We start from the raw sequence: 22,644 nt of genomic DNA on the forward strand, positions 1-22,644 counted from the left end.
GTGGATGCTGATCCATAATGCGGAGGAGGGAGGCTTGGGAAAAATGGAGGCACTTTATCTGGGCAGAGGAGAGGGAGGGGTGGGAGGGGTGGGAGGGGAGGGAGGGTGTAAGGGGGCAGGAAAGATGGTGCAATGAGATATGACTGCACATATTGGGTGACGCTACATTGTGTACAACCATAAAAATGTAAAGTTGTGATGCAATTGTATACAAGGAATCAAAATGCATTCTGCTGTCATATATACTTAATTTAAAAAATTAATTAAGTTTTAAAAAGAAGTATCTATGTCACAGAAAAATAAAATAAAATTTAAAGTCACTGGAAATTTTAAAAAAGCGGGGGCGGGGGTTGTGGCTTATAGTAGAGTGCTTGCCTCACATGTGTGAAGCACTGGGTTTGATTCTCAGCACTGCATGTAAATAAATGAATAAAAATAAAGGTCCATCAACAACTAAAAATATTTTTTAAAAAAGGATTAGGGTTATAGCTCTGTGGTAGAATGCTACTACTTTAGCATGTGAGAGGCCCTGAGTTTACTGTCCAACACTAGAAATAAATAAATAAGTATATAAAGGTGATGCATGAACAGGGTCTGGCTTACAGCAAACACTAAGCTCATGGATGCCAATATTGTATTATATTGAGAGCAGAGATTGAAGAATGACCAGGAGGGCAATTCAGCTGGCAATTCAGCTCTTAAATACCTGCTCTCAAGAATGAAAGAAGTCCTGTAGGAAACCTTGACCTCCTCTCCTTAGAAGGCAAGTTAGAGGCCATTTGTCACTCCCCTTGGAAGTGGTCTCTACCACCCCAAACCCTATCTCCAGAATTTATGAAGGAAATGTCTTGCTCATCTATTAGGAGCCCTGATCAACAGAAATATGCTCCATCTCAGCACTTTTCAGGGATGTTCCCTGACCCTTGGAAGATACCCAGAAAAGGACCGTTCTGCTCCTTAATCTGTCTCTGAGAAACAGGTTTAAATTTTAACTCTGCTTCATACTTGCCCTTTGAAAAGTCACTCAACCTTGTAAGCCCCATTTCCTCATCTACCAAACCAAAATAATGATTTTTTTCTTTTCTTTCTTTTTTCTTTAGGCATTCTATCACTGAGCTATACCCCAGTCCTTTTTACTTTGTGTGTGTGGGTATGGGTGTGTGTGTGTGTGTGTGTGTGTGTACTGGGAAATGGAACCCAGGGCCACTTTACCCTTAAGATACATCCCAGTCCGTTTTCTCTTTCTTTTTAAGTTTTGAGGCAATTTTGCTAAATTGCCCAGGCTGGCCTTGAACTTGCAATCCTCAGATTCCTGAGTCCCTGGGATTACAGCATGAGACATGCTACCCAAAAGAAATGGTGAATTTTGCTTTCAGGTTAGTGAGGGGAAAAACTGGAAGTGGTCCCCACCGCACTGCCCCAACACTTCTCCCTCACATGCAGCTTCTGCCCTGCTTGGGGCTTAAGATGAACTTCGCATTTAATCAGGAGAACTTTAAAAAGATTTCATCTCTTTAATCGGGTAACTTGAAAATGTACTCTAGTGTTTCTTCCTATGGTCAATCCTGGTTTAAAATAAATTATTTTGGGCTGGGGTTGTGGCTCAAAGGTAGAGCATTCACTCAGCATGTGTGAGGCCCTGAATTTGATCCTCAGCACCACACAAAAATAAATAAACAAAATAAAGTAATTGTGTCCAACTACAACTAAAATAAATATTTTATTTTAAAATCACTAAATTAGTAAAATTATATTGTAAAATCCTTGCCCTTTAATTTGGAAGCACATTGGAATCAGCCTGAGGGGTTAACACTGATACCTGTGTCCCATCTCTAGAGATTTGGAGTTTTTTTGGCAGTGTTGGGGATCAAACCCAGGGCCTTGGACATGCTAGGCAAGTATTCTACCACTGAGCTACACTCCCAACCCTCAAAGATTTGGCTTTGACTGGGTGTAGTGGTATACTCCTGTAATCTCAGCAGCTCTGGATGCTGAGGCAGGCAGATCAAGAGTTCAAAGCCAGCCTCAGCAATTTAGTGAGTCCCTAAGCAACTTAGCAAGATCCTGTCTCTAAATAAAATATAAAAAATACAAAAAGGGCTGGGGATGTGGCTCAGTGCTTAAGTGTCCCTGAGTTCAATCCCTAGTGAAAAAAAAATCTGGATTTAATTGTCTAGGATATGGCCTAGACATTGAAGTTTGTGAAGCCTTTCTGCCCCACTCCCCTAAAGGCACTGGATATACATTCCATCTGAAAACAAACATTGGAGGGACATGAAACTATTTTTTTCAAGAAAGGGGTCATGAAACAATGAGGGATAGTGATCCCTGAGAGACTGGAAACAAATGAAGTGAGACCATGATTTCCCAAAACTACTGTTTAGATAGTTTTCAGACCATGGGGCAGGGAAGGGTAACCCAACTAGAGTCAAGCAGACTGAGTTGAAGACATGGAGCTGAGAATCTGGGGAGACCAAGGAGGCTGGAGTTTGCAGGAGAGAGCCCTGGAAAAGAGAGCTGAAAAGGGAAGTCTGGAGTTCCACCCAAGTATCAGCTTCAGTGCTCATTAGCAAATACATGTGAAGAAATTATCCAAATAATATTGTATTAATGAATATATGTGTGAATATATATGATACGTATACACCATATATATATGCATACACACACATACACCATGAGGTTATATGATTATTTCTAATCCATAATTCATAAGTGTTTTTCTGGACTTTCTTTTTCTAGGTTCAGGATTATACCCAGAACCTTGAATTTGCGAGGTGGGTGCTCTACCACTAAGCAATGTCTCCAGCCCTTTATTTTACTTTTTATTTTATTTATTTATTTTTTTAATTTTTTTTTTAGTTATCGGCGGGCACAACATCTTTGTTTGTATGTGGTGCTGAGGATTGAACCCGGGCCGCACGCATGCCAGGCGAGCGCGCTACCGCTTGAGCCACATCCCCAGCCCATTACTTTTTAAATTCTAATGTTTTTGCAGTACTGAGGGTTGAATCCAGAGGTGCTTTACCAAATGAGCACTGATTAATTGAACCACATCCCCAGCACTTTTTTTTTTTTTAAATCAGGAATTGAACCCAGAAGTGCTTAACCACTGAGCCACATCCCTAGTCTCCCCTTTTTTTTTTTTTAGTATTTAAAAATATTGTTAGTTATAGATGAACATAATGACTTAATTTTATTTATATAATTTTATGTGAAACTGAGGATCAAATCCAGTACCTCACACAAGCAAGGTAAGTGCTCTACCACTGAGCTACAAAACAAGCCCCCCAACCCATTTTTATATTTTATTTAGAGACAGGGACTTGCTAAGTTGCTTAGGGCTTCACTAAATTACTGCCGCTGGCTTTGCACTTTCCTTCTTCCTGCCTCAGCCTCCTGAGCAGCTGGGATTACAGGCATGCATCACATAATCAGCTTGAATTTTTTAATATTTATTTTTATTTTGAATACCAGGGCTTGAACCCAGGGCTCTTAATCATTGAGCCACGTTCCCAGGCCTTTTTTTTTTGAGATAGAGTTTCACTAAGTTGCTTAGGTCCTCACTAAATTTCTGAAGCTGGCTTTAAACTTGGAATCCTTCAGCCTGTCTCCTGAACTGCTGGGATTATAGGCACTTGCCATCACACCCAGTTTAAACTTCTCTGACTTTATATTAGGATCTCTTTTCTCTTAAATGGAAATATTCTATTCCTAAGATTATCTTGTTTACTTATATATACTTATATATGTATATATACTGAATCTGTATACATTAATTACAAAATTACTATGCCAACATTAATAGTAATAAATAAAAAATGCCAAATAAAGTTTTGGTCCTCAGAATGTATCTCTTTAAGTATGCATACTCAGAGGGCTGTGTTCAAAGATCATGTTATGCTTCCTTACTCATCTGAAGCCAGGGCAATGAATATGACAGCAGGAAAAGAAGCAAGTTCCTGAGGACAGCAGTGTTTGGATGTCAGGTAGAATAACTGGCAGGAGGGAAATCAGCAATTTGACATACCCCGGTCTCAGAAAGCAAAGTTTTCATTACCAATGTAGGGTTCACAATTGTATTGGCAGCTGCTGAGATTTCAAACATGGACAGTGCTACCATTTGAAGGTCCCTTTCAGAACACAAGTTGAAATTTAATTGCCATTGTGAATGTATTGAGAAGTGGAACTTTCAGCTGGACCCAGTGGTGCATGCCTATACCTTCAGCAACCTGGAGGCTTAGACAGGAGGATTGCAATTTCAAAGGCAGCCTCATCAACTTAGCAAGCTCCTGCCTCAAAATTAAAAATTAAAAGAGCTGAGGATGTGGCTCAGTGATTAAGTGCCCCGGGGTTCAATCCTGGTACAAAAAGAAAAAAAAAAGTGGAAATTTTAAGAGGTGATTAGGGCTCTGTCCTCATGAGTGAACTGATGCCATTATACAGGTGGGTTAGTTATTAAGGGAGTGGCCTGCTGAGAAAAGAATGAATTTGGCCTGATTTCTTCTGCTTTTTGACACAGCACAAAAGCCATGGCCAGATGCTTGTGCAGTGTCCTCAGACAGCCCAGCCTCCAGAACTATGAGCCAAATAAATTCATACTATTTAAAAATTATCAAATCTGCAGTTTTCTGTTACAGCAGCAGAAAACTGACTCAGACAGACTGATGATACTAGCAATAACCCCCCAAAAGCTGTATGTATTGAATACTGTACTATGTACCCAGGCATTGTGTTTAGTGCTTTACACACAATTACACAAAGAATCTTTATAGAAGTCTGTGGGGTAGGCACTATTATTGTGTTCATCCTCCACTTGCTATTGTGTTTCAAAGAGATAAGACAACCTGCTCAAGGCTATACGGCAAGTAAGTGAGGGAACCTGGTTTCTCACCCAGTATGCTCCTAACTATGGATGCTCACTGGATTTGGAAGCATCAACTTTGTTGGTGACCTGGATGAGAGCATTTTCAGTGGAAAGGAAGAGAAAGAAGTTAAATTGGAATATGATTAAAAAGTGAATTTTGGATGAGAAAGTGGAGACACTGAATTGAGTAAGTACCTTGAGGAAGTTTGCCTGTGGTAACTGGGCACAGTGGCACATGCCTGTGGAAGGAAACACAATGGAAATACAGAGGAGAAAGTGGAGTCAAAGAAGAGTTGCGATTGAGAAGGTGAAAGTGATGGGACCTTGAGCCTCAGAGCATCCATGGAAGGATGGTTTTAGTGACTGATTGAATCCAGGGCCTCATGCATGCTAAATATGCACTCTACCACGGAGTTACACCCCCAAAGGGATGGTTTTAGTTAGAGTGAAAAATATTTCTTTAATGCTGATAAGAAAGTAAGTAAGTTCATGTTTATATATATATTAGATGGCACAATACCTTTATTTTATTTATTGTGGTGCTGAGGATTGAACCAGTGCCTTATACATGCTAGGCAAGCACTCTACCACTGAAACATAGCCCTGGCCCAGAGGGAGTTCTTTTGACTTCTACTTCCTCAAAAAGCTTGAGACAACACCCCTAGGTGTGGTGCTACACACCTGTAATCCTAGTGGCTCAGGCGGCTGAGACAGGAGGATCACCACTTCAAAGCCAGCCACAGTAAAAGTGAGGTGCTAAGCAACTCAGTGAGCCCCTGTCTCTAAGTAAAATACAAAATAGGGCTGGGATGTGGCTCAGTGGTCGAGTGCCCCTGAGTTCAATCCTTGGTACCAAAAAAAAAAAAAAACACTTGAGACAACACTGCCAACTGTAAGTGCCAAGAGATCTGTGAGAGACATTTGAAGAGGAAAACACATCAGTTGTTTGAGACCCCATTGGGGCTTATGAGCTTGTAGCTAAAGTCAAACAAAGCTAGGATGTATATGGTTTTCTCCAACTATGTTTACCATGGCTGCCAGAGAACACTGTCCTGAGTTGTGGATTACTTAGCAGAGGGTGGGGCAAGAGGTTGATCCCAATGTTGGAGCTGGGAATCCAAGTCAACCAGTGATACATGGAAGAGGAGGAGACAAGCAGCAGTATGTGAGGGCCTGTGGGTTTTTTGTGAGATTAGAGATGGAAGAGGAGGGGGCAGGAAAATATTCATACTTTGTGTGCATGTATGACCCTGAGAGATCATCAGAAGACAAAGAGACTAAGGAAGGCTCTAATGTTGAACCAAACATCTCAGAAGGATGAAAGGAAGAAGGATGAAAGAAAGACAATAAATCCTTTCATGTACATAAAACAAAGGTCAGAGAAAATAAGGAACTTCTCCTAGGTCACATAGTGACCTTGTGATAGGTTTTCGAAATTAGCTTTGCCTAACCCCAGAGCCTGGATCAAACTACTGATCTCCTGTTGAGTTTGTGAATTCATCCTCCGGAACTGGTCTGCTATCATGTGAACTGACAAACTGGGTTGTCCTCATCCTCTCTGAACTGTCATTCTGACCACTACAATAAACTTATCCCCACCTTTAGGTGGCTCTGCCTCCAGAACTTGTCCCATACTGGGCACTGAGCTTATGACTCCACATCCTGCTGTTTATGGTACAAGCTGTCCCGTGACTGGGCTTCTTACATGGACTAGAAGAGCAATGATAACAATAATGAAAGTAATACCTGTTTCTATTACCTTTATCAGGCACCTGCTCTATGTCAGGCTTGGCACTACTTCTCATTTGAGCCAAAATCTCATTATCATCTCATTATCATCCCCATTTGCAGATGAGAACACCAAGGCTCAGAAAGATGAAATCTCAGCCACACAAGGTGGAACAGCCCTTAGTAAGAATTGCAGTAGTAATCTTGGCTGAGGCAGGAGGACCCCAAATTCAAGGCCAACCTGAGAAACTTAGTGAGAACTTGTCTCAAAATAAATTTAAAAAAGGGGCTGGGGATGTAGTTCAATGGTAAAGCATCCCTGAGTGTCTTCCCCAGTACCACACACACACACACAAAAAAAAAAAAAAAGGAAAATGAAAAGGAAAGAAATCACTTATTCAGGACCACCCAGCTGGGAAGTTGCAGAGGTGGATTAAATCCTGAATATTTCTGGCTCTCCCAGTTCCTGCCTTTTTGCAAATTATTAAAATAAAGATAAGGACTCGTTAGCATGTGCACCAATTAACATATTCTCATTAAAATAATTTTAAAAAACAATTCTATGATACTGAGTCCCAATCTGCTGGTACAGCTGGCATTCCTTGTCAAGACTCCTCCAAGAATGGCTTGGGAACTTTTCAGAATGTCTTACCTGCATTTCAGAACAAGTCCTACAAGGTGCCACATGACCTTGCCAATGCTAACCCTTCTAACCCTAATTGGTAAGAAGTTACCTTGTGTCTAGCATCTGACCTGGCACTTAACCCACATGATGTAATATATGTGTCCAAATATCCTTAAAGTATATGAATAATGTTTGTATCTAATAAATAAGGAAACTGAAGCACAGAGAAATTAGGATGGTTTGTTATTGGTCACATCTAGAACTCAGGATTGGCAAAATGAGCTACAGTGTCTCTTATCCTGCAGTGGTAACTCTGGTGTCTCCCCTGTTGTTATTGTTGTTTTGGTGCATTTACTTTATTTTTCTTTTGAGGCGATTAGAATTGAGCACAGATAGCAGCTTTTATACACACACACACACAGACACACACACACACACACACGCACACGCATATATATATATATATATATATATATATATATATATATATATATATATAGTAGATGAACACAATACCTTTATTTTGTTCATTTATTTTTCTGTGGTGCTGAGGATTGAACCCAGTATCTCACATGTGCAAGGCAAGCAAGCAAGCGCTCTACCACTAAGCCCCAGCCCCAGTCCCAGATAACAGCTTTAAAAAAAAAAAAAATTTTAAGTTGTTGATGGATCTTTATTTTATTTATTTGTATGTGGTGCTCAGACTCAAACCCAGTGCCTCATGCATGCTAGGCAAGCTCTCTACCACTGAGCACAACCCCAGCCTCAAATAAGACAACAGGTTTTTTAAAGGCAAAGTTTTTCTGAAGAAGTGGGATCTAGCCTGGTCAATAGGATATTGTTTGATTGATTGATTTTACTTGTTGTTTTTAGATATATGTGACAGTAGAGTGTATTTTGACATATAATACATACATGGAGTGCAACCCATTCCAATTAGGATCCCATTCTTGTGGTTGTACATAATGTGAAATCACACTGGTTTGACTCCTCAGGGTGATTTTGGGAATTGTTCCTACCAATACACAGCCCCCCAACACTGGTGCTTTGGCTGTCATGGAGATTTCATGAACCACTTGCTCAAATCAAAGCAGGATTGGTTGGTTGTGGGAGGCCAACCTTATGGGTGACTGAGTTACACTCCCCAGCTGGGTGCTGAGGTGCTCAGTCACAGAAATGGGTGTGTCTTGCTACAGCCCCATGGGTTGTAATATAACCCCTTGCCCTGTTTAGGATAGAATCTTCCATGGAAGTGCCTTGTGTGTGTCCCTTCCTCTTACTGTGCCCTTGGGTGTGGCCTACCCAGGTGTCAGTCAACCTGCTGACAGTGGACATCATGAAGATAGACTCAGCCCCTGAAACCTGACCCCTTGCCTCATTTGAATAGCTTCTCCTCAATAAAAGGGGTCAGCGCATGCTCTCTCTCTCTCTTTCTGTGGACCCTTAAAGTCAGAGGAGCCGTCACAGCGACCCCAAAGAAAAAGGTATTTGTGTCTCTAGTGTTGTTATTTCGTGCAGCCCAGTTAGCCCAGTTTAACTAGAGTGACCCCTGAGCCTTTTAGTCACGAGAACAGAAACCCGGCAGTTGGTTTCTTTCATTTGTAGCTAAAAACATTTTTTATAGCTTTTTTGAGCTGAATGCAATGGCACAAGCCTGTAATCCCAGTGATTTAGGAGGCTGAAGCAGGAGTATCACAAATTCAAGGCAAGTCTCAACAAATTAGCAAGACCCTGTCTCAAAATAAAATAAAAAGGATTGGGAAAGTAACTCAGTAGTAGAACACTCCTGGGTTCAATTCCCAGTACCCCCCAACAAAAGAAAGTTTTCATGAATAGCATTCACATATATAATTCACCCATTTAAAACCTATAATCTGGGAATGGGGTTGTTGCTCAGCGGTAGAGCGCTCACCTAGCACATGCAAGGTCCTGGGTTTGATCCTCAGCACCACATAAAAATAAATAAATAAAATAAAGGCATTGTGTCCAACTACACCTAAAAAATAAATATTTTTTTAAAAACCCTATAATCTGGATGGGTAAAGTGGCTCACAACTGTAATCCCAGCCACTCAGAAGGCTGAGGCAAAAGTGTCAGGAGTTCAAAGCCATCCTCAGCAATTTAGCGCTGCTGTAAGAAACCTAGTGAGATCCCCTCTCAAAATAACGAATAAAAAGTGCTAGGATGTGGCTCAGTTATTAAGTGCCCTTGAATTCAATCCCTGGCACCAAAAATAAAAATAAAATAATAAAATAAAGTCTATAATCTACTAGTTTTTATTATGTTCAGAGTTGTGCAACCATCACCAAATCATTTTATTTGTTTTATTTATCTATTTGTTTGTTTGTTTGTTTATTCAAACACACCAAAGATTGAACCCAGGGGCACTTAACCACTGAGCCACACCTCCAGCCCTTTTTTTTTTTTAATTTTTAATTTTGAGACAGGCTCTCTCTAAATTGCTAAGGCTGACTTTGAACTGGTGATCCTCCTGCCTCAGCCTCCTAAGCTGCTGGTATTCCTGGCTACCAAATTATATTAGAATTTTTTTCTTTGCCCAAGAAAGAGACTCCATAACCATTAATAGTCATTTCCCATTTCTCCCCACCCTCATCCCTCAACAAACTATTTGTTCCTCTCTATCCACTTTTGTGGTTCTAAACACATTTTAGGATTTTTTTGTTGTTGTTTGTTATTTCTGTGAAGAATATCAATTGGCATTTTTTTAGGGATTGCACTGAATCTATAGATCAATTTGGGTAGTATTGACATTTTAGCAATACTAATCCTTTGAATCTATGGATACAGGATATCTTTCCATTTATTTGTATCTTCTTCAGTTTAATTTATCAATAGTTTATTGTCTTCAGTATAGAGATATTTCACCTCCTTGATTAAATTTATTCTTAAGTATTTTATATTTTTCTTGTAGCTATTGTAAATGTGATTTTTAAAAAAATTTCTTTTTCAGATAGGTTGCTGGTAGTGTAACGCTAATGATTTTTGCAAATGGATTTTGTATCCTACATGTACTGAATTTATTTTTTAGATCTAAGTTTTTTGATGCACCTTTGGCTTTTCTATATATAGGATCATGTTGACTGTAAAGGGGGCCACCTGATTTCTTCCTTTTCCAATTTGGATGCCTTACATTTCTCTCTCTTGCCTAATTGCTCTGGTAAGAACTATGTTGAATAAAAATGGTGAAAGTGGGTATTATTATTTTGTTCCAGATCCTAGATGGAAGCTTTCAGATTTTCCCCAATCAGTGTGATATAGGCTACGACTTATCATATGTGGACTTTATTATTCTGAGGTACATTTCCTTCTATACCTAGTTTGTTATCATGAAGACATACTGAATTTTTTCAAGTGCCTTTTCTGCATCATTCAAAATGATCATATGGTTTTTGTCCTTCATTCTGTTAATGTCATGTGTTATGTTTGCTGATTTGCATATCAATTGAGCCATACTTGCATCCCTGACATGAATTCCACTTATTCATGATTAATAATTTTTTGGATGAGCTGTTGCACTCAGTTTGCTAGTATTTTCTTTTTTTTTGTACTGGTGATTGAACCCAGGGGCACTCAACCACTGAGCCACATCCCCAGCCCTATTTTGTATTTTATTTAGAGACAGGGGCACACTGAGTTGCTGAGGGCCTCACCATTGCTAAGGCTGGCTTTGAACACAAGATCCTCCTTTCTGAGCCTCCTGAGCCGCAGGCGTTTGCCACCTGCTAGTATTTTCTTGAGTTTGTTGTTGTTGTTGTACCAGGGATTGTACCCATGGGTGCTTTACCACTGAGCTATAGTCTGGAGGATTTTTGCAATTGTTTTCTCAGGGGTATTGGCCTACGGTTTTCTGTTCTTATTTTGTCTAGCAACTAAAAATCTTGACTGGTGGTATACTGCATAACAACTTCATCAGGTTTGTATACCATGTGTATTATGCTGAGCTATTTAATTAGGAATTTTTGTTTGTTTTTATGTTACTTGTGATTGAATCTGGAGGCACCCTGCCACTGAGCTACACCCCAAGTCCTCATCTCTATGTATTTCTAAAGCATATAATGTCCATGTTTATAGTTGAGAAAAGAAAGACTTAGAGAAGGTGGGCAACTTGCCTGAGGTCACAGAGCAAATAAGCAGCAGAACTAAGATTCAGATTCTACATCCTGATCTCTGCATCTTAACTGCAGAGGGGTGGGAGAAAGCTCTTCCTCTTTCCTCTTCCACAGGCGGAGGAACCATCCTGCTTGTTTCAAAGAAGTGGGTGGTCTGACTGTCACTGGTGGCAGTAGGATTGTGACTGCCTGGTGGGTGGAAACTCTGTGCCTATAACAGGAACCCATTCCGACTCTCCTAAGCAGTGATCACAAGACCTGGCAGCTTCCTTCATGACCACTGCACTGGTCAATGTCTGGTAGGCTCAAGGTTCAGGGGCCCAACCTCTGACCCAGACTGGGCAGACAGGGTGTGGAGCCATCAGGAAGTCAAACTAGGGCTGGTTGGTCTCTTTCTCCCTGGGCTGGCTCCCAACTCCACATCCTCCTTAGTAGTTTGTCCTCCTCTGCACATACTCTGTGACATAACTTAGTCATAGTTTTCTTTAAGTCAACTCACCTTTTTTAAACTTAAAAGGTTTATTTTATTTTTTTAAAGTTCTGGGCATGGGCTGGGGATGTAGCTCAAGTGGTAACGCACTCTCCTGGCATGCGTGGGGCGCTGGGTTTGATCCTCAGCACCACATAAAATAAAAATAAAGATCTTGTGTCCACTGAAAACTGAAGAGAAAAAAAAAAAAAAAAGTTCTGGTTATGGTGCCCAGTGATTCTGAAGGCTAAGACAGGAGGATCACAAGTTCTAGGCCAGCCTCAGCAATTTAGTGAGGCTCTAAGCAATTTAGCAAGGACCTGTCTCAAAAAATAAAAAGGATTGTGGATGTAGCTCAGTGATAAAGCACCCTGGATTCACTCTCTGGTAAGAAAAAAGAAAAAACCTCTGGGGCTCAGTGGTAGAGTACTGAGTACATATACAAAGTCCTGGATTCAATCCTCAAGTTGGCTAAAGTAAACAAACAAACAAACAAATAAATAAAAGCCTTTCAAATAGATGATATAAGCATCTGATACATTATTTGAACAGTATAGAGGGAAAAGTTTTTTCCTTTATCCTTGTACCCTAGCCACCCACATCCTTTAAGAGACATTTTATCGGCAGGTGCAGTGGTCTACACCTGTAATCCCAGTGTCTTGGGAGGTGGAGGTAGGAGAATCTTGAGTTCAAAGTCAACTTCAGCAATTTAGTGAAGCACCAAGCAACTCAATGAGACCCTGTCTCTAATAAAATGCAAAAATAGGTCTAGGGATGTGGCTTAGTGGTCGAGTGCTCCTGAGTTCAATTCCCAGTAGCCTCCACCCCTCTAAAAAAAGAGACATCTTATCAAAGAGACATCTTATCAAAAAAGAGACATCTTATCAAAGCAGAGCACAGTGATGCATGCCTATAATTCCTGGGGAGTCTGAGTCAGGAGGATCATGAGTTCAAAGCCAGCCTCAGTAATTTAGAGTCCCTAAGCAACTTAGCATGGCCCTGTCTCTAAATAAAATATAAAAAAAGGCTGGAGATGTGGGTTAGTGGTTAAGAGCCCCTGGGTTCAATCCTGGTATCAAAAGGGTAGGGGGTGCGGAGACATCCTACCTTATTAAATTTCCTTGTGACCTTCAGAGATTTTGCCTATGCATATACAAGCAAATGGACATACCATCTTTAAAAATCAACTGTTAGGCTTCATTTTCTAAGTAAAATAGCTTGGAGACTTGCATGTCTGTACTCAGAGATCTGCCTTGTTCTTATTTGTATGACTAAATAGTTTTCTAGTACCTTAATTTATCTAGTTCTTTACTAATGCATATTGAATTTATTTCCAATTTTTTCCTGTCACAACTTATGATAAATATGTTCATCTGTTATTTTGATAATTGTATATTTATCTAAAAGATGAATTCCTAGAAGTAGAACCACTGGGAACAACTAACGTGTATTTTATGTCTTTTTTGTTTCTGAGGATTGATCTCAGGGGCACTTTACCACTGAACTACACTCCCAGTCCTTTTTTTTTTTTTTTTTTTTTTTTAATATTTTTTAGTTGCCAATGGATTTTTTACTTTATTTGTTTGTTTATATGTGGTACTAAAGATTGAACCCAGGGCTTCACACATGCCAGGCAAGTGTTCTACCACTGAGTCACAACCCGAGTCCTTTTTATTTTTTATTTTAAAGCTGGGTCTTGCTGGGTTCCTAAAGGTGACCTGAAGCTTGAGCTTGAGCCTTCTGCCTCAGTCTCCCAAGTTGCTGGGGTTACACAGGTATGCCACTGTTCCTAGTAGCCTATGTATTTTCTTATCTTTTAAATGTTTTTATTAGTTCATTATAGTTTTATGTAATAGAGGGGTTAATTTTGACATAATCATAAATGCATGTAATCTAATTTTCTCATCTTCAATCCCTAGTACTTTTCTTTTCTCATGCCTCTCTCTCTCTCTCTCTCTCTCTCTCTCTCTCTCTCTTTCATTTTAATGTGGATAGACAAAATATCTTTATTTATTTATTTATTTTAGGTGTGCTGAGGATTTAACCTAGTGTCTCATGTGTGCTAGGCAAGTGCTCTACCACTGAGCCACAACTCCAGCCCCCGTCCCTCCCCTCCCCTCTAACTCTGATCCTCTCCCCCTTCTCTACTGATTTTTGTAACATTTAGTATTCTATAATAGTGTTCTATAATTTTTATATATAACTAGAGTTATATATAAAAGTAGAATTCATTACAGTGTATTCATATATGCACATAGAATAACTTGGTCAATTTCATTCAGCAATCTCCTTTCCTGTCCTTCCACTCTTCCCCTCAATCCCCTCCCTCTCCTCCAATGTTCTCCTGTTTATTTTCATAAGACTTCTCCACCACCTTTCTTTGTTCCTTATTTCTCTCTAGCTTGTGCATATGAGTGGAAACATTTGACCTTTGGCTTTGACTCTGGCTTATTTCACTTAGTGTGATTTTCTCCAGTTCCATATGTTTATCAGACAATGAAACAATTTCATTCTTTTTTGTGACTAAGTAAAACTCCATTATGTAAATATACCACATTTTCTTTGTCCATGACAGACAAACTTGGCTATGGTGACTTGTGCTGCTATAAATATCAAGAAATATATATATATATATATATTTTATCACTATAGTATGCTGATTTTTGCTCTTTTGAATAAATACCAAGGAGTGGGATAGCTGGGTCATATGTTGGTTCCACTCCTAGTTTTTGTTTTGTTTTTTGGTTATTGGGGATTGAACTCAGGGGCACACAACCACTGAGCCACATCCTCAGCCTTGTTTTGTATTTTATTTAGAGGCAGGGTCTTACTGAGTTGCTTAGCATTTGTTTTTTACTGAGGCTGGCTTTGAACTTGTGATCCTTCTGACCCAGCCTCCCAATCCACTGGGATTACAGGCCTGTGCCACCTGTGTTGGCCATTCCTAGTTTTTTAAGAATCTCTATACTGCTTTCTAAAGTGGTTTTACTAATGAGCAGTCCCACCAAGCATGTGTACCCCTCCTCTGCATTCTGGCCAACAATTATTGTTATTTGTATTCTTTTTTAAAATGTATTTTTAGACAGGCACAGCAGTGCATGCCTATAATCCCAGCAGCTCCGGAGGCTGAGGCAGGAGGATTGCAAGTTCAAAGCCAGCCTGGGCAACTTAGTGGGGCTTTAAGCAATTTAGCAAGCCCTGCATCTAAATAAAATGTAAAAAGGACTGGGGATGTGGCTCAGTGGTTGGATTCAATCCCCAGTATCAAAAAAAAAAAAAAAGTTAGTTATAGATGAAAAATTAACACAATACCTTAATTTTACTTATTTTTAATGTGGTGCTGAGGATTGAACCCAGTGCCTCATACTGTGAGGCAAGCCCTCCATCACTGAACTACAACCCCAGCCCTGTTATTTGTGTTCTTGATGGTTGCCATTCTAACTGGGTGAGATGAAATTGTGTCATTTTGATTTGCATTTCCCTTATTGCTAAAGATGTTGAACATTTTAGGATAATTGTCTTCTAAGATAACTTTGTAGAGATATAATTGTAATACCATAAAATTCACCCCATTTAAAATATACAGTCCAATAGTTTATAGTAAGTTTCTTTTTTTCTTTTCTTTTTTCTTTTTTTCCTCTAAATTCTGGGGATTAAACCCAGAAGCACTCTACCACTGAACCAAATCCCCTATCCTTCCTTCCTTCCTATCCTTTTTTTTTTTTTTTTTTTTGGTACCAGGGACACTCAACCACTGAGCCACATCCCAGCCCTTTTTGTATTTTATTTAGAGACAGGGTCTCACTGAGTTGCTTAGGGCCTCGCTAAATTCCTGAGACTGGCTTTGAACTCTTGATCCTCCTGCCTCAGCCTCTCAAATTGCTGGGATTACAGGAGTATACCACCATGCCCAGCTTCCCTGTCCTTTAAAATTTTTTATTTTAAAATTTTAAGACAAGATCTTACTAAATTGCCAAGGCTGACCTCAAACTTTCAATCCCCCTGTCTCAGCCTCCCAAGTAGCTGGAATTACAGGCATGTACCAACAGCCCAATTTATAGTAAATTTCTTGAGCTGTGCAAACCATTAGAAGATTTTCCTCACTCTGGTAAGATCTCTCATGGCTGTTTACAATGAAATCCCAATTCCTACCCTCAATCCCATTCTACCTCCCTGCCCCAGGTAACCACTCATATACTTTCTATCATTGAAGATTCACCTTTTCAGGGTATATTTTTTAATTTTCCTTGGATAGCTACGTAGAAGTAGAATTACTGGGTTGCATGATAAATTTGTGTTTAACTTTTAAAAAAAACTGCCAAACAGTTTTCCAAAATGGTTGTATCTTTTTTCGTATTCCTATCAGCAATATTTGAGACTTCTAATCCTCCACTTTCTTGTTAATATTGTTATTGTCTCATTATTATAACTATTCTAGTGGGTGTAAAATGGCATCCTGTTGGGGTTTTAATTTACATTTAACTTATGACTAACAAAGTTGGCATCTTGTCATTTGCTTTTTAGCCATTCTGCATTTTCTTTTCTTTCTTTCTTTCTGCAGAGATGCTTACCACCGAACCTTATCCCCAGCCCTTTTTATTTTATATTTTGAGACAGGGTCTCTCTAAATTGCCCATATTGGTCTTGAATTAACAATCCTCTTGCCTCAGCCTCCCAAGTAGCTGGAATTATAGGTATGTGTCACTGTACTTGGCTTATTTTCTCATATTTTATATATCTTTAAAATTTTTTATCAAAGTGTTTTGTGTTTTTGTTTTGAATACTGAGCCACTGAGCCACATCCCCAGCCCTATTTTGTATTTTATTTAGAGACAGGGTCTCACTGAGTTGCTTAGCACCTTGTTTTTGCTGAGGCTGGTTTTGATCCTCCTGCCTCAGCCTCCTGGGATTACCGGTGTGCCCCACCTTGCCTGGCTTGTTTTGAATGACCATTTATGGCACTATTAAAATCATCTTGTATATATCCATCAATGCACAGCCCCTGGAAAGACTTTGGCTTAACTGTGAAGTGTGAGGGCCCTAGAGTTGGACTGCCAAATTTGAATTCTAGTGCTACCAGTTACTAGCTGATTTCAAATTGGTCACCTAATGGCTTTTGGACACAGTTGCCACATATGAAAAACCAAACTCTAACTTTTACTTCACACTTGGGCCTGTCCTGGGTCAGTTCTTATTTTGTCCTCCCTTCATAAACCTAAGAGGTAAGGCACTACCTCTACTCCTTCTTGAAGATGAAGAAACAGCCTGAACCCAGGTGACTGGACCAGTTGACCTTGTGGAACCTGCCCCTCCTCCATCCAAATCTAGAAGATCCTCAAGCACTGATCACAAAGTCACACATTTGCATATTTCTAATTATACCTTACTCCCGGTCAGGAGAAGTTTGCATGAATCAAGTTTGAGTTCTGAGATTCCTGGGAGTGTTTCAATCTGATACCTTCCCAGCTTGCATAAGGTGACCTGGATGTGCTGGTTGCTTGATTCCATCTTTGCTTGAGGAATCTGTAGGTGTGGTTTTAATCTTTTTTCTTTCTTTTGTTTTCTATTTCTTTCTTTCTTTTTCTTTTTGGAGGGGGAGTACTAGGGATCTAACCCAGGGGCGCTTTATACTACTCAAGTCACATCCCCAGCTACCCCCCGCCCCCTGCTTTTTAAAAATATTTATTTTTATTTTACTTATGTATTTTTTTAATGTGGTGCTGAGGATCGAACCCAGGGCCTCACATGTACAAGGTAAGCACTCTACCGCTGAGCCCCAACCCCAGCCCTATTTTGTATTTTATATAGAGACAGGGTTTCACTGAGTTGCTTAGAACCTCACTTTTGCTGAGGCTGGCTTTGAACTCCTGTCTCAGCCTCCTGAGTTCTTTTCTTTTTTTTAAATGCAGACTCTGGTTGAGTTCACATCTTCAGTGAGAACTCAAGAAAAAGAAAAAGTGATTGTGTAGACATGGGCTGATAGTGCTTTACTGGAAGAAAGACCACAGATTTGAAAACAAGAAAAGGGGGAACCGATTCTGCCACTTACTAGCTATGTTACTATAGGTTGGTTACTTTGCCTCTCTGAGACTCGGTTTCCCCATCTGCATAATGGGGTAAATTACAGCTATTGCTTATTGAGTGTTTGCCTGGCCTTGTTCTAAGTGTTTTTCATGTACTAGCTAATTTAATCCTCACAACAATCCTCAAGATAAGGCACATTACTATTCTCATTTTCATTATTATTTTTTAAAAATATTTATTTTTTAGTTGTAAGTTGTAGTCAGACACAATACCTTTATTTTATTTATTTATTTTTATGTGGTGCTGAGGATCGAACCCAGGACCTCGCATGTGTGAGCTCTTCTGCTGAGCCATAACCCCAGCCCCTCATTATTATTTTAATTAGTGCATTATAAATATATATGTTTCATTGTGGTATATGTGTATATGCTCATAGCATAATTTGGTAGATTTTGTCCCCAGTAGTTCCCCATGTCTCCCTTTCTCTCTCCCTCTCAGTCTTCTTCCTCTACTCTATTGGTTTCTCTTCTATTTTTGTGATATTCCTTTTTTTTTTAACTTATTTTTCTTTCTCTCTCCCTCTCTCTAGCTTCAATATGAGATAAAACATTTGACCCTTGACTGTCTGAGTCTGGCTTATTTTATTTCGCCTGACGTTTTCCAGCTCCATCCATTTGCCAGCAAATGACATAATTTCATTCTTTTTTTATGGCTGAGTAAAACTCCATTGTGTATATATACCATGTTTTCTTTTTCCATTTGTCAAACACCAATGCTGGTTCCACAATTTGGCTGTTGTGAATTGTGCTGCTATAAACATTGGTATGCATGTATCACAGTAGTATGCTGATTTTAGTTCTTTTAAAATATGGAATGTGCATCCATTAGTGGCACATGCCTGTAATCCCAGCAACTTGGGAGGCTGAGGCAGGAGAATTGCAAGTTCAAGGTCAGTCTCAGCAATTTAGCAAGATCCTTTCCCAAAATAAAAATAAAAAGGGCTGTGATATAGCTCAGTGGTAAATCATCCCTGGGTTCAATCCCCAGTACCAAGAAAAAAAAAAGAAAGAAAAAGAATGGCTTCATGAACTTGCATGACATCCTTGTGCAGGGACAATGCTAATTTTCTCTGTATTATTCCATTTTAGCATATCTGCTAATGAAGTGAGTACACTATTTCCATTTTATAGATGAGGAAACTGAGTACACTATTTCCATTTTATAGATGAGGAAACTGAGCACACTGGTTGGGGTGAGTATTTGATAAGGGAGTGCATATGAAACACTTAGGACACCATTTAGTAATTACAGTGTAGAAAATAAACATTAGATGTTATTTTTTTTAATTTTATTTTTTTAGCTGCAGCCGCAGCCTAGATGTTATTTTTTTATTTTACTTGGAGGCATTTATATTTACTATCCCTGATTACTACTGGAAACAGCAGTGCCCAAGAACATACAGGATGTTTTTTAGAGAGTGAAAAAAATTTTATCACAAGTAAGTTACATGCAATGTTTGACCATGTTTATAGTATTATCCATTGTTAATTCGAAATTCAAATTTAACTGGGCATTCTATATTTTTACTTTCTAAATCTGGCAACCCTATCTGGGGCAGAACTTGCAAACCTCATTTTGCAGATGAGGAAACAGCCTCAAAGAGAGAAAATAATAGAGCTATGGCATCAGGTCTTAAATAGTCTCTTTGGATCCAGATCTCAGGTTCTCTGAAGCCTGGTCCAGTGTCTTCTCTCCATTAACACACAGCTTTTCAAGTCTTTTGCTGCCTCTGGCAATTGAAAGCAAAGCAGATCCAGGAAAGAAGGGGACAGCCTCATGACTAAGTGTTCTGCAGGGAAAGCTGGTAAGTGACAGGCGGCATGTGGGCCGCTGGGGTTTCTCTCCCAAGTCCTTCCAGCTCTGCAACCAGCTTCTTTCCCTCCTCCTCTTCCAAGAGGCCTTGGAACCTCTTTCCTTTGCTGGCCTCAGACTCTTCCAGGCTCCCAGCCCAGGCTCAGCACCCAGGACATCAGATGACCCAGGTGTTCTGAGCAGAAGAAGGGTGAAGGTGGCACAAGGCATTATCACCCACTGTTCCTGTATTTTTTTAACAGATCAAGACTGGGCTGAGTTCTGGATCAAGGAACCTGGAAGAAAAAGACATACAGCATGAAAAAAAATGAGGAAATGGCATGGCTGGGATTGGGGGACTTCAACTTAGCTTCTCTGGAGAACCATCAAGTATCTGCCCTGAATCTCCTTGAATCTTCACAGTACCCTAGCGGTAGAATTCATTATTTTCATAGAGATTTGGATACTGAGGTCCAGGTGACTTTGTCTAAGACCCCCAAAGCAATGTAACAGTAGTGGCTGCTCCTTTGAGAGTCTTTCTTGGCAGTTTCTTTTCTTCCCCTCCCTTTGCCTGGCATTCTAAATTCTAAAGGAAAGCTGCACCTAAATGGTTAAGACATTAATTGCTAAATAATTTTTCTTTAGATTTACAGAATCTAGAACATCTGACCCTCAGATAACATCAGGATTTGTAAACTGCTCCCCTTCTTTAATTCTGTGCATCTCCTAATACAAAGCATTTACATTGCTGTGATGGAACTTGTAGAAAAAGAATATGTTTGTAACTAGCCCTTGGTGGTCAAAGTTGATTGGGTGGGCAGATACAAGCCCTGGAATTAGAAGACAGCACAACCCCCACGTAGCCTTCCTGCCTATCGCTCCTTTCCTTCCCTATAAAAGCCCCATGCGCCTCTGAGTTCCCTAAAATGGTGCTCTGAGGCAATAGTGCTCCCCACCCCATCTTCTCAGGATGCTGGTCCCAGTAAATAAAACTGATTTTCTTCCCACCAACTCTAGTCTCCCTAATATTGATCTTCCAGAGGCAAGCAAGTTGTGGAGAGAAGGACTGGATTTTTGATCCATATACCTTGAAAGCCTAAATTATTAACTCTTGCTAGAGCACTGTCTCCCAGATCATAGCTGTTGGGATTAACAAGATTATGATAGCACAGTCTAATAGTTCTCAAAATGGGATCCCTGAGCATCAACATTGCCTGGGAACTTGTTAGAAATGCTCAGTTTGGGGTCTGATCCTAGAACTTCCTGGCTCTGGAATTCTGGGGGTTGGGACAGAGGGTGTAGCTCTGTGGCACAGTATGTGCCTGTGTCTAGTATGCCTGGTGCCTGGATTCAATCTCTAGCACTAAAAGGAGAAGAAAAAAGAAAATGAAAATGAACCAACACAGTGGTACATGACTATAATCCCAGAGACTTGAGTCAGGAGGTTTGCAATTTGAGGCCAGTCTTAGCAACTTAGCAAGGAGAGACCCCGAATCAAAATAAAAATTTTAGAAAAATTTTTTAAAAAGGCAGGGGATTTAGCTCAGTGATAAAGTGCCTCTGGGTAAAAGAGTGAGAGAAAGAGAGAAAGGAAGGAAAGAAATAAATTAATTCTGGGGAAGGCTGGAAATAGCTCAGTGGTAGAGATCATGCCTAGTAAGCTTGAAATGCTAGGTTTATTCCCCAGTAGTTGGGGTGGAGCAATAATTCTAGGAGTGATGCCTGGCAATCTGTACAAGTTTTCCAAGTCTCTGATGCATTCTAAAGTCTGAGGATCTTCGGCATGTAGTAGAAGGATATAAGCAAAAATAACTGAAAATGGGAGCAGACCTCAGATCAGCAAGCTGTCTTTTTTTTAAACAGTGGTGGAATGACATATGGCACATTTTCAAGGGAGAAAATGGTGACTGGTTACAAGCGGGGTCTGTGTTTTATAGGTTACAATGAGGATGACTTAATCATTGCAGACTTCAACAGAACATATTGGTTTGGGATGTCATAAAACAGGCTGTAAAATCTGAAACCCACTTTTTCTGGGAAAGGATGAAAAGTCTCGAGCCCAGCGCTCATTGCTTATCTTCTTCCTCCGGGGTTCATTGTCACCAGGAAAAGATTAATGTTTGTCTTTTTCCCAGTGATTGTCATTTTCCATATCTTTCAAAGGAGATGCATTTTTGGAACAAAATTAATATATATTTAAAACATATATTTGTCTTTTGTAAACTTTTATTTGATATATAATGTAAATAGAGAAAAAATGCACAAATAAATATACATCTTGATGAATTTTCACAAAATGAGCATGCCTGGTCACCCAGATCAGGGCAGAGAACAAGCCCTTTTGTGTCTCCTTCCTGGTACTACCTCCCTTCAAAGGATAATCACTGTCCTGACTTCTAACACCTTAATTTTTCCAAATGTTATACAGTAAAAGATATGGAAGATCAAAACCCCCAAAATAGTGTGGCCTAGGAAGAGGGAGTGAGGAAGAAGGCAACACATTGGTAACATTGATCTTTTGCCAATACATTCTTTCCCAGTGACAGGACAATCCCTGGGAAGGAAACAAACATCATCCAGTGACAAGACAATCTCTGGGAAGGAGATATCCATCAAGTTTAAAATGGCTGTTTCTGGGAGGAAGCTAAAGCATTGATCCTTCCCCAAATAAATCCTTTCCCAGTGATGGTACAATGGGACCTCGAAGAGATAAGCACTGAACACTGACCCCAGACCCTCCATTCTTCCCCAAGTAAAAACATTGCCCATTAAAAACAAATTTCAAATTCTCACAAATTATTTCCTGAGTGTTCAAACTGCCACGCTCTGTCAATAATTAGGTCACCTTTCAGTGTAACATATATAAGCACAGATTCCTCCTTTGGCCAGTGGCTCATTTTCCATCAGGAAAGTGGGTCCATCAGATGCTGAATAAAGGCTGTGCTGACCT

At 39.8% G+C, this 22,644-nt stretch overlaps 1 non-coding gene across 1 annotated transcript; it reads right to left on the reverse strand.

The window, feature by feature from the left end:
- Positions 1–18,909: 18,909 nt before the first annotated feature.
- On the reverse strand, positions 18,910–19,015 carry LOC143396006 (U6 spliceosomal RNA). Its single transcript, XR_013090907.1, has one exon. It is a non-coding gene; the product is annotated as a U6 spliceosomal RNA (small nuclear RNA).
- Between the last annotated feature and the right edge of the window lie 3,629 nt (positions 19,016–22,644).

The sequence above is a fragment of the Callospermophilus lateralis genome, chromosome 3 (assembly GCF_048772815.1).
Source record: "Callospermophilus lateralis isolate mCalLat2 chromosome 3, mCalLat2.hap1, whole genome shotgun sequence".
Taxonomy (NCBI): domain Eukaryota; kingdom Metazoa; phylum Chordata; class Mammalia; order Rodentia; family Sciuridae; genus Callospermophilus; species Callospermophilus lateralis.